Raw genomic sequence first — 13,303 nt, forward strand, 5'->3', positions numbered from 1 at the left:
ATCCCCCCGCCTTCCTCCTCCTCCTCCTCCTCCTCCCCGCGCCCCGGAGGAGGGTTTACCCACCCGCTTTGTGCGGAGCAGCCCTCCCCGCGGCGCGGGCGGCGGGGCGGGGTCGCTGCCGCCCTCCCTGCCCCGGGTTGGGGCCGCCACCCCCGGCCTCCCGGCACCGCGGCAGCCCCCGCCATCCTTCCAGCGCAGGAGGATGAGCGGAGCAAGGCTGGCTGCTCCCAGCGTCTACCTGTTGAAGGGGGGAGCTCCCCGAGGCGCTGGTGCTCTGCAAGGAGGCGGCCAGCAACCCAAGGGCTGCGCTGCGCCCCCGCTCCTGCCAGCCCGCCTCCTCGCTGCAAGGCCTGGCCGAATCCCCCGGTCTGCCGACGGGGCAGGGAAGTTTGGCCCGCAACTTGGAATTGCCGAGGTTTATATCGCAAGAGAACGGCACGCAGAGGAAAACAAATGCGGAGAAGGCGGGGGGGGGTGAGGAGGAGAGGTTAAAACGCAGCAAGGAGCAGGCAGTGAAACCAAGGGCAGATTCAACGTGGCAGCGCGGGAATCCCAGAGGAAGGGCAATGAGACAGAGCTGGCTGGCCTTTGGAGGTTCTGCGGAGCCACACGACGGTAAAGCTGGGAAGGCGAAAGCTGACAGTAAGGCGCGCTCAAAATATATTGTCCCTGCAGAGCTCTCCTTGTTAAACACGCACTGCAAGGCTCAGCCGCAGCTGTGACTCCAAGGTACATAACCATTACTCCACCACTGAGGATGCGGGATCAGATAAAGGATTGTAACTGCAGGCATTACTGAACACCCCAAAATTCCTCTAAGATACTCTTGGCTTTGAATACTTAAAATAACATGCAAACTTACTTCAGAGCAAGGGCCCTCAAGGCACAAGTGATTAAATCCAGTTTAACTGTCAGTTCTCTGCATTTTGATATCAGAAACTGACCCAGTTCTTGCTTCCAGGAGAAAGTTGGGCACAATCACTGTTCTACCTTATCCCTACAGACCACAGCCATCCCGACTTTGGTGAGGTAGGAGTATTCATCATGACTTGTTTCTGGACAGTAGGAAGAGAGCATAGGCTCTCTTTCAAAGCAGAATTTCAGCTCCTTATGATCTGAGCATGGGCTTTACTAATCCAGGTTTCCAGACTTACATCTGTTAGCAGCAGTTCAAATGCCAGCAGAGTTCTGCTTTCCTCTGCTGAATAGGGGCCATAGGCGAGACCTGATGAGCCTCACAAGATCTGAAGACCAACATCTTGGGCAAAAACTAAGCTTAGTCCAAGACAGTGCCCCCCCAGTCAAATCTGACATCTCTTAGACCAGAGGAGCATGAGTCCTTAGTGTTACTGCAACACTTGGCTCTCTCACAGGAACTTCGTGGCTACCACAAACTCTATGCTCCAGCCCTCAAAACCACAACCAACCCTAGACAATGGAGATTAAATACTCACAGGACAATTCTGAAGCATCAGCAACAAGGCCTTCAAGTTATTATTTTCTGATCTCTGAAAGATACTTTGCCTGAGCTGCAGGGACCTTGCTTTTGAGATCTCATGTGGACAGCCAACATTTTAATTGTCCTTAGACAGCTCATACATGAATAACAGCAACCAGTACATGGTGTGGGGCTGGTCCCATTTAAAAAAAAGTCTGTTTCTACATTGAATTCCTCCTGCCATAATGTAAAGCATCACTCAAGAAGACAGCTGTGTGCGCATGCCAGCAGAGGAGCTTTTTTGCTGGTCTCCCCAACTGGGACAAATCATAGGATCATAGGAAAATTCACATTGGAAAGGATTTCAGGACATCATCTAGTCCAACTTCCTACTCAAAGCACGGTCAGCTAAGGAAGAGCCCCGTGAGCAATGTAAGTTGGCCATACTTATTTACACTGAATTTCTGCTTACATCTAAGTTTGCTCCAAGGCACATCTTCCGTTCCTGATTTATATGCTTGTGAACACAAAAGCATTGGCAAGGGAACAGGGAGGAGCTCAGAGGGAGTCCCAAGGCACAGCCATTCACTTGGCTAAAAGCCCCAAGGATCTAGTCCACCGTCTTCCCACCGGAAGGCAACACTCCATTGGAGAATATCACTGAGATGACCATGCCCAGAAGTGGGACCAGACACAGGACCTGCCTGACCCAAGAACATTGGTTGCCTGGAGGCTGAGAGCAGAAGAGGCCCTGATACTTGTTCTTCCTCCTTTCCAAACTGACTCAGCTTCTGGCATGAACTGCCTTGGATATGAGAACAGGCATGAAACAGAATCAGCGAGACAAGCATATCCGGAGACAGAAATGACTCAGGATTTTAAATGGCTCATGTTGAAGAACATTCCAAGTTTTACAGATTTAAGTAGTGCTAACAATAGTCACAGGCAATGGAAACCATTTTTCTCTTGAGGCCTGTTCATCCACGAGCCACAGCCATACAGAATTCCCCAGGAGCAACATATCTCACTCCACTCTGAGATGCCTTCTCCAAAGACTGCCTCCTCCACTCAGATGTCTCCTCTGACACTGCCAGCAGCCTGAAATAGTCTTGGGCACGAGGCCCTTTATTGGAAAAGTTTTTCCAAGAATCTAAAAATCAAATGAAATCCCTCCCCTTGTAGCCACACCACATGCCAAGTTCTCCTTACAAAGGTGGGGGAAGTGGCCATAACTGGGGTCAGACAGGAAAGAAAGCACAAGGTAAGGAATGACAAGGAATTACTCACATGAACAGTGAGTTGCTACGAGCCGAGAAAGAGATACAGCACCTAAAAAGCACCCTAAATGAGGAGGTCAGTGGACATGCACATTGCAACCCTTTCCACCCCTCTGGATGTGCTGATCCACACCATATCAGCTCATGCAAATCCTTGGCAGAGCGGGCACCTGCGCACCACAGCAAGACCTGCTTCTGGCTGCCAAACCGCAATAATCAAAATCTCCACCAGTCAAATCCCTCCTGGATTATAGAGGCTGCACCAGACCGTATCCAAAGCCTGGCATGATCTGTGCCCCTTACGGTTTGGCTGCAACAATAAAGGCTGGCTGGCTCGCCCCACCAGCTAGCCCTGTAGAGACATCAAGGGAGGCCCTGTTAACGACAGAGGCAGTGGAAGCGTCCTTCATCCCAGCCAGTGCCAAAAGCCAACTGACCTGTAAGGGAGTGGAGGACTCCTACCATCTGGATAGCGCATGATGACAGAGTTAAGGACACAAGGGCTATTCAGCAGTAGCACAGGATGGCTTTGAACAACAGGGGATGCTGTCGAGGAGTGGGGGGAGAGGCTCTGGCCAAGGAAGAAGGCATTAGCTAGCTCAAGAAGTCCAGCTTTAAACAACCTTTTCTTTGGAGGGTAGGAGTAGTGTTATCAATAGCTGGCATTAGCTACCTGGAATTGTCTTGATCTCTGCTCTGTTCAGAAGGGAAGGTAACCCTCCACTAAGAGCATCAGTCTCTGTGGATACATCCATCAATTTAGGAGGCATAAAAACATCTTGTGAAACCTGTAAGCAATTATCTTTTAATGCATCACTCCATCATAAGGCATTTTATTTCCTTCTTAAAATATATACACCACCCCCCTTTACCTGCTGGAACATCTGCCTGAATCCTGGCACACTCCAGGAGCTGATGGCTTTGAGGCAAAACCCTTACAGTGATCAAGGTTAAAATATGGCTGTCACCATATTACTGAAGAGTGATCTCTCAAAATGGAAGTACAGCAGCCTGGCAATACCTTGCAAATAATTAGCTAAGCCTTTCCCTCCCATCAGCCTGCTCAACTAACCAGAATAAAAGTATGCTTAGTTTTAGGTCCATGCTACAGTGCCCTTGAACTGAATGGGTTTGCAGACTTACTTACCCCCTACTACAGCAAAGCAGGAGGGTCCATTCTGATGGTGCAGGCTGGAGCAAGTGCTTAGGGATGTGCAGCACAGCTCCAGTATACCCACCTTTTTGGAGGCAAGTCCATGCCATCCCCATTCATCCCACCCAACACCCATACTCGGCATCCAAAGTAGCTGGCTGTAGTTACATTGCAATGGCTGGGACGGAGGACCAAGCCAGGGAACAGGTGACCTTCCCCACTGCTGAAAAGCAGAAGGGCAGCATGCTGAGGGAGACGCGGAGGAAGTTTTCCCCACACTTAAGCTAACCCTGAGCACAGCAGAGTCCTTTGCACCAGTCCTGTGTGAGGTGGGCTGTGCAAGCTGACATCCACATCCACTTTGAGGCCCTCTCATGCTGCTGGGGGAAGCAGCCAGCCTACAGTCACTAAGCAGACAGGTGGTTGATGCAGGCAGGAGACCAGAACAAAAGATACTCTGGCTGCATAGGGGTCCAACCCCTTCCCTGAAAGTTGCTGTTCCCACTCACCGCCAAGGAACACCATGCTGACACCCTCCTCCCAAAGAGCTGGGAGAAGGGGGCTCTCTTCTCCCATCAACCCTTCCTCTCTCAAAGCACCCAGGGCCATCTCAACAGTCCTACAGATCCAACTCCTGCCCCATTCTCCTGGTGTTACCCTGTTCTCACTCTCCATCCCCACTGGGCCAGCTGCCCCTTCTCCCCACCGCCTGCTTCTTGCAACCGTAGCAGCGTCAGAGCCGGCTGCTGCCTGGTGCTTTATTAGCCCATCTCCATGGCAACTCGCCTACAGCTTAACTCAGAGACCCCTATCTTGCCTTGGCCATAAATCAACCACCCACCTGCGTCCTCGGTCAGAGACGGGGGTCACCGCTCATCCTGCATGCTGCTGGGAGCCTTGCTGCCACTGTCCCAGCCTCCCCACTGGGGCTGTCCCAAGCAGGCATGCTGTTTGCCCTCCGTGGTACCATGTTTGCACCCCTCAAGCAAAAGTCTAACAGTCATCTGAAGAAACAGTATCAAAAAGCTGGTGGTTTTCCCAGTTTGCAAGCAAATGGGAGCCACCCATACAAACCAGCGATGAGCTGGTGCTCTTCCTCCTTTGGGCAGGGAGCAGAGTCCTGGGCCAGCCCCCAGCAAAGAGGCACAGCACAGGGCTGAGGCAGAAAGGCAGCATCTCCTTCCCCCATGGTAAGGCAGCCCCCTTCCCTCTTTGTCTATGGTGAAGCCCTCAAAGCGTACTGGGAGGGAACAGAGAGACACCTAAAATGCTGTGCTGTCCCTGATATCCAGAAACAGCTCAAGAACAACGTTTCCCCTAGCACAGTTCAAACGCAAGGCTCCCCTTTGAAGTGTTCTCTCATCAGGACTGTCCTTTGGGCACCACCTTACCAGTAAACCCACTGGCTGTTATTGCACATGTGCTGGTGAATTAAAAGTAGGTGACTGGTAAGAATCTGCTGGTCCCCACAAAAGCAGACTTTCCCACTCACTTTTTCACTGTGGCATTGGGAAGGGGCTGCAGGACATGCTGCTCTTTTAACCCCCTCAAACACAGAGCAAAAATGTGTTCTTGCTGCTGAAACTCTCCACTTCTAAACCTTAGACTTAGAAAATGGAGAGAGCTTTTTCTTTGTATCCTACATGTTACGCAGTTTGTCACTTCTTGGGGCTAAATCTTGGCAACACAAATGCAAAGGTGGCTCCCACCACCAGAAGTTTAGTCTACAGAAGCCTGGCAAAGTAAGCGAGAAAGGAAGCATCATCTTTAGAAGCCGTTAGAGCGTTGCAGGGCTGTGCTGGTGGGAAGAGGAAGGTGATGGGCTAAGGCAGAGTTATCAAATGGTTCAGTTGAAGTCACAGACACAATCCATGACAAAACAGACAGGTCTAATGTGCACTAGTGGAAGATGATGATTTTTTCTCACCTTTCCACATTCCCTGAGGGGTCCTGATCTCTCTCTATATAATACCAAGGGATGCTTGAGGCACAACATGGTGTTTCTACACAATATCACATAATCCTTGCTGCTTGACATAGGAGCTGCAGTATATCTGGGGTTTTACTGGTAGCTTAGACATGCCCAAGGAAATCCAGAAGTGGGCATTGGGATAGCTATATATCTTCATTTTACATAGATGCTCAGCATGTATACCCACACAACAACTTAAGGAGCTAAAAAACCCTGCTTGCAGAAGACTGCAGAGCTTGAGGTCTGTGTCTCAACAGATCCTGGTAAAGCAAAGAGCTGGAGCCTTGTTTCTATGACAAAAACATTTCCATGTAAATCTCCAGAAGCCAGGTCCAACTACATGGAGAAGTACCAGAGCTCTTTTAGCAGGGATAGCTGTCTCGAATTTCAAAACCTATATGCTGGCAGTGGAACAAATTCATAAAAGCTAATGGGCCTGAAAGAGACTCTATTTGTCCTGCAGTCCCCTGGGGGGGGGGGGGGGAGCAAAAGAGCAAAAATAAACCTGGAGAGAAAGACCTGTTCACACACTCTTTCTTTCTTCTTCTGCAGTTACAATAGCAGCATCAGTTCAAAAATCCCCCTGTGGAGTCATAAGGTTTTAGATGCCTCAGCATTTCTATTTCTAACATTGCGCATGCTTGTCAAGTCCAAACATGCTTAAGCAATTTAGGTACCTAACACTCATCTAAATCAAGTGCTTAGGAAGGCTGGCATTAAGAGTCCTGCTTGTTTGCTCTTCTGATCCAGGGTCCTTCAGAATTTGTCTTTGCACCCACAAAGCTGTCAACTCATTTTTTGTTTCAAAAGGAAATGGAGAGCGGCATGAAGCCAAAACCTGGAACTTGAAACAGGGCTAAATATGAGGAGATTCCCACTAAAAATTGCAGGAGTTGACAACACTAGCTGAAGAGTTTGGAAAATGCCCTATGTTCATATTACATGGAATATGTTATTCCAGGTCTTCCCTCCCCTCCAAATCCCTTCCTCAGCTTTCTTTGTCAACTCAAAGGAGACCGTGGTCTCATCATAGCTTGATAAACTGAGCTCAGTTTACAGCTGCACATGAAACAACAGTGAGCTTCCTGGCACAAAGCTGTTGCTGAGCTTCAGGTACAAAGGCCATTAGGAGAATAAATCCCAAGGGAAGTATGAACTCTGGTGCACTCAGGATCCTACCGCATCTGGAGACTGACTGTACTTTCATTGAAACAGCAATTTTAGGATCCTCTCCATCAAGCAGGATAGTTAGCCATGCAATATGGTTGTAGATAGAGCCTGTCAGCAGGAGAGCAGAAGTTTTCTAAAGACTTCAGCTGAACCTGCTGCTTTAACAAGAGCTCTAAATGTCACCACATTGCCTGTGCTATGGTCCCTGAAAGGATTAATATCTTGTCATGTTTGGTAAACTTTACAAGGACCACAGGAAGCTGAGGGACAGGCAACTGCCTAACACTGAGTGGATCTCATCAGCTCTAATTAGCTGAAACAAAACAGCAGAGACCCAGCTAATAAGTACTCTTCATGATATTAAGGTGAGTGGTGGCTGGGAGAGACAGGACACTCCAACCGCTGGTTCCTGGAGGCACCGTGTGGGAAGCTGAGGCTGAGCCAGAAGCTCAGTAGTTAATGAAAGGAGGAACTGCTCAGAAATGTTTCACATGTTAGCCTTGTCCTGGCATGCGGTGAAGCACAAAAAAAGGGGCAGTTCAAAGCCCAAGGGCTGTCTCCCACAGCTTCTCGTGCATACACCATCTGCACAGCTAGTACCAGGGGTGGAAGCATACTGGAAGACTGGCTTATCCATCAGTCCAGGTCCTCTCCATCTCTAACTTCATTGGGATTGATGGTGACCCCTACTTTCAGAAACACCTTCAGACATGTGCATTGGAAACCACTACACCAGTTGCCTGCCAGAACTGGGCCAACACTGAGGCAGACAGACATTAGGCTACGGGTCCCAGGGCAGGCAGCTGGGAGCTGTTCCTGGCACGGTGCTTTGGAGAATCCAGCTGTAGTTGTGACTAAAATGTACCACCAATAGTCAGTGCTCTCCTAGGGCCAACCAGCTTCAGGAGGGTTTTTTAGTGTAAACAGATCAGAGACAAGCAGCAAAAGGAGTTGTGCATTTGACGACAGGAAGGCACACGGCAGAGCAAAGTAGCTATGCACAGGAGGAAGAGCCACAGGGTACAGATACAGGCAGATGTTCTGCTGCTGCTATCAGCTGTCTGGCAATGGGACATGGAGCCTCTGGAAATGCAGTCAGCCTCAGCCAAATGGGAAAACATAGGCCCAGGGAATCAAAGGACACTCAAAATGAGAAAAGAGATGCTGTAACTGCCCCCAAACCAGCAATATTCATAACAGGCTGAGTTCAATGACCCAGAACAACCCTACACAGAGGGAAGCCCCGAGGCTGGCTGGACTGTGATGAGCACCACTGCTTCCACTCAGCTCCATATCCCAAAGCACACCAGACTTCAATACTTGGAAATCTGAAACAGCAACTTTTCCTAAGTCTTCTCCCTCCCACGCTGGCTGAAAACAGTCAGAACAAGACAGTCCTACAATGGCTTGGTCAGACACCTATCAAAGATTCAGGTTAGTTATTTCCTTCATATGTGTCCCTAGTCCCAGGTACTGGGCTATTCAGGTGACTCCAAAGCAGCAGCCAGTCTAAGCCAGGGTCCTGGCTCTGAGTTATCCCCAGTGCTGATACACTTCACCTGCAGGGCTAGACTTCAGCCTCAGATGTTAGAAGGCACCAGCTGCAGCCTCTGAGCATCAAACTTTGCAGGATTTACTAGAGCAAGCTTTACTTTGTTCCAACTGATAGGAGGGGAGAGGATAATAATTAGCAGGATCCATTCTGCCTTTCCCAGTCCAGCCAGCCCCACCATTAGGGAGGAGAGCTCTTCCTGTCTGGGAGCCACTGCACATGCCACCCTCTTGATTTGTAATTAGTGCAATAAGAATGCTCAGTCAGCTGGGAAATCTGCCTGAGTAAATGACATCCTCAAGTGCTTTCTAATCTGAGGAAGGCAGCCTCTCACTTCACTGCTAATGGGCTGCAGTGGGGACCACCAAAATTTCTGCTGTGGACCCACATGCATCCAGGAACACTTCTTTAGTTAATTCTCTCCAGGATCCATGCCAGCAGCCCCAGCTGGTCACCTGGGAGAACCTGCTAGGTTCTGCCAAGGGTTTGTGTCAGTAATTAAACTGCCTCAGTCTTGCAGCACTTGCTCCCTCCTCGAGGCATCATGAGCATATACTGTTTAAGGAATGGTCCAGGCAGAAAGGACTTGGGTCAAGGAGTATGGGAGATACAGAAAGCCCAGAGGCAGGTTCAAGGGCAGCTGCAGTGCTAATTCCATGGACAGGGCTTTAGAAGTAAAAGAACAGAGGTTATGAATCGAGACAGAAGCTGCACAGCACCTGGCAAATCACACACTGGAATATTAACTAAAATAACCCTCTGCCTCATCTCTTTTAAATTCAGATGCACAGGGGAATCCATCAAGGTAATTTATGGTGTGTAGCTGCTGATATGCCAATCAAAGGAAGCCCAGAGTAACGAGTGTGTTAAAAGAGACCTCACTGATCGTTATCTCCACAAACACAGGCTTAATTCCTTCAATCCCAGTTAATCAGGCTACTTGGTTACATTTCTTATACAAAAGGGTAAGTGATCAGTGGGAAGCATTAGGCATTAGATATGCAACCCCAAGATAGCTTCCCTTGTCTGGAGGGAGGCTGTGGAGGTGGTGTTTAGTAAGGCACATGTTCTGGAGCAAATCTGAAAGGTCCCCAGCCAGAAGTTTTCAATAGGACATTTTTTTCTTTCATAAGTGGAAATTTCTCCACATAAAAACCCCCAAGATTTTGATGAAAACCTGATAATTTGCAGATGCAGAGATGATAATTAGGAAGGCAGAAAGAAAAGAAAGAGCTTTTCTAAATTCCAGGAGCTGACAATCAGGTTTCACAGAGGGAGCAGGCTCACATGTTTTGCCAGGAACAGGAGAGCAGACCTTGCTTTGTGGATTGCAGATCTGGAGCCATCCAAGGTGCCAGGAGCTGCGGCAGGAAAAGTACCACTACAGCAGCTTCTCTTTCCACCTTCTGTTTAATAGCACAAGCAGAGGTCTCTTTTCCTAGGTCTGATATATTTTTGTTCTTTGTTTGAAAAGAAAGCCATTCCAACCAGATTGGTAGGGACCTTTTCACATGGACTGATGTGCTATTGAATTACTGTAAGCTGTAAGGTCATGGCAAACTGGAAAGTGTTGAGAGAGCAGGAGGTAATGCACAGATCAGGACTAGATCTGGTCTTATTAAATATAATAATTACCGATCTGGAAGAGGGAATAAGCAGCACATTAATTAAGTTTGAAGAGGATCTGAAACAGAGGAGCTGCCAATTTCAAAATTGAAAAAAGCATATAAAGAGGAGGGAAAAAAATCAGGTGAGAAGGAAGCAGAACACATCAGCAAAGGAAACGGCACTGAAGAGAGGCTGGGGAAGGAGGAGGAGGTTCAACCCTACTTCACCCCAATAACCCCAGAAGCCCCTTGCTTCTCTCTACCTTTTTCCACAAAGCCAAAGCAGCCCCCAGGCAGAAAGGGCTTTGGCACACCATTGTAAGAAGACAAGTCCTCCCAAGTTTTTTACTTCAGCACTATTAGGAGGCAATGATGGAAGCTTTGTCCCCAGATAAAATGGGAAACTTTTGCCCACTTTTAGCAAAGGGCCATTTTGGGAATCTGCAAAAGATTCATCCAAATTCAAGTCTCTTGCTGGAGGGCATGGCAATGAAGCACAGCCTCCCAGCCTTGCACGCAGACGAAGACAAGGTACTTGCAAAACTTCACCCTTTCCTAAGGATGAAAGAGGGGAGCTTTGGGGTCTTTTTTGTGTGGGTTTCTTTGAAAAGTTCAAAAGCTACAAAAAGCTTTTAGTGAAGAAGTCTTCAGATGCCAAGGAAGCCAGGGAGTGGCGTGCTGCAGAAAAGCTTTTGCTGAGCAGTAGGATAACTGGGTGAAGCTGCAACCTCTCCAGGACAGAGATATACTCAGAGAGCCTAAGTGACCACCCTCAGAGAGGCACAGACACACTCTCCTCTCAAGTTGCAAAACAAAAAGGCAAACTCCCTTTCCCTGCCCTGACAGTGGCAGCATTTCCAGCTTTGCTATGTCTGTCTTGAAGTTGCTACTCATTATAAACCTCTTTAATGCAGTTTACTTTGTTGAAGATTATATCTACATCCAAAGGTGATGTTTCAGCTGGCCTGCCCTGGAATTGCTAATAGAATGACATCACCACTAATTAATCAGCTTCTGTCCTGTGCATTTCTTAAATCCCCTGAATTCAAAGCACAGCAATTAGTCACATATTCCAGCAAGAACTGCCACCTTCCTTTTCTTTTGCATTCCTCTCCCATTTCTTGCTCACACACGTGCTCTGTAGCTGTGTTGCTGAGCCAACCAAGCATCTATCCACAAGGAAAATGATCACATGGTATTGTTTGAAGTCCATATTTGCCTTGCTCATCATCATCCCTCATAAAGTGTTGGCCAACACCCATATTAACAGAAGCAGAAATGCAAAGGACAAAGAAACAAATATTTCCCATACTGATGCAGAGAGTTGGACTCCACTCAGCCCCCAAGCAACCTTTCTGAATGCCCTTTGAAAACAAGGGCATAAGCACATACTGAACATGCACAGTAGCAATTCCAGATTAAAAGGGACAAGAGGGAGTTCACTGGCTGCCAGCTCTACCTGTCAAGTCAGGGATGTCGGGACCAGCTGGGGAGGTAGGAACAACTGAGACAAGGCCATATTGGTCAAATGCTGGGCTGAAGACATAGGACCTTGGGCCATAAACAGCAGCCAAAGCATATGGGGCGGGGACCAAAGTCCATAAACACTGCTATGGCCACAAGTGTCTGCTGCCAACAGTCTGTGAAGCCTCTCCAGAAGCAATACCCACAAGGCTGTAGAGTCAAGCACTCAAATCAGGAGTGCCAGAATTTGGAGCAGCCCTGATGCCCTTACATACAGATATAAGAGCAGCAAATTATGATACTGTTTAATTATATAATCCTATTACTTCACTACAGGACCTCCAGCTCTTTCAACCAGTCAGATGCATCTATCCCAGACTGAATTAGCCCAGTGAAGTAGCAGCAGCTCCTGTTTACAGGGAACTGCTATTTGTTGCAGATAATGAGGGACAAATAGCAGATAGCTATAAAGCTGCAGAAAGACAGAGGATGCTCATCTTGTGAGGGCACATCGTGGGAGCAGGTGCTGCCTCTGGCTCTTACAGAATACCAACAGAACCACTCAAACCCAAGTTTCCATAGGGAGCCACTTACTTTGGTTCCCAGAGGTATACGAGATCTCCTGTGTCTACCTTACAGACGTGCCAGGCACCCACTACTGTTACTCAGGAGCAGCTGCACTGCAGAGAGCCCTCTGGGGTTAAGTATTCCAAAATCATGACCCTAGATATCTTTAGCTTGACAGCCAAAAGCATTCACTGCTTTTCTGCTTTAAGCTCTGTATGTCAATTCTCACAAATCTAAAGAGAGGATAAAAATAACCTGTCTTCCAGTAGTGGTGGTGTGAAATTAAATTCATTACCATGTGTGAAGCAGTCTGATACAATAGTGATGAGTACTACTGTGCAGCAAAGAAGCAGATCCTACAATAGGCAAAAGAAAAAAACCTAAGAGCCACAATGAATGCAAGCACTGGGTATCCTGTGCACTCAATGAGGCAGAGGTGCTTCAGAGAAGATCCATGGGGGTCAGGTAATTGGGCTGTATTGATGCATATGCACAGCATGGGGTGGGGTAAGGTAAAAGAGGCAGATCAGTTTTCATCTCCCAACTCCTGAACATCAGGCTTCACTGTTGGAACATTCCAGTAACATCAGCATACGTAGTAAAAAGAAGCTTGGTAAAGAGCAGAAGGTTAAAAATGAAGCTAGGAAAAAAAAAAAAGATAAAAAGTTGGGTCAAAAAGACAAATTAAATCAAGGTAGAGAATACCAGGTTCACAAAAAAAGCTTGACTGCTTACAAGGAAGTACAACTTCTTGAAAAGGCTGACCTGAGAGCCAATACTTCATTTACTCTAAAAACCATAGCTATAAAAGATATATAGAGTGTAGAGGTTAGGGGAAAGGGAAGGTGGGTAAGTGGAAATGTTTGCATCTCTTGGTGAGAAGGCAGACGTGTGAAAGCAGGGCTATCAGAGTGACTCTAGGCATCCTAAAAGCCATGCAAAGCACACTCAGCAAGCACTGCTAACTTCTCCTATGACTGCAATACCAATGAGGTCTCACCACAGACTCTGGGGAGTAATTTTCAGCTGTCTGATGCCTTTGCCTGGCTTGCATCTTGCTGCTGTGGCTTGAGCCTCACAGATCAGCAGCCAGCTGGCCTTGG

The sequence above is a fragment of the Haliaeetus leucocephalus genome, unplaced genomic scaffold, assembly GCF_000737465.1.
Source record: "Haliaeetus leucocephalus isolate CR32 unplaced genomic scaffold, Haliaeetus_leucocephalus-4.0 Scaffold262, whole genome shotgun sequence".
Lineage (NCBI taxonomy): Eukaryota > Metazoa > Chordata > Aves > Accipitriformes > Accipitridae > Haliaeetus > Haliaeetus leucocephalus.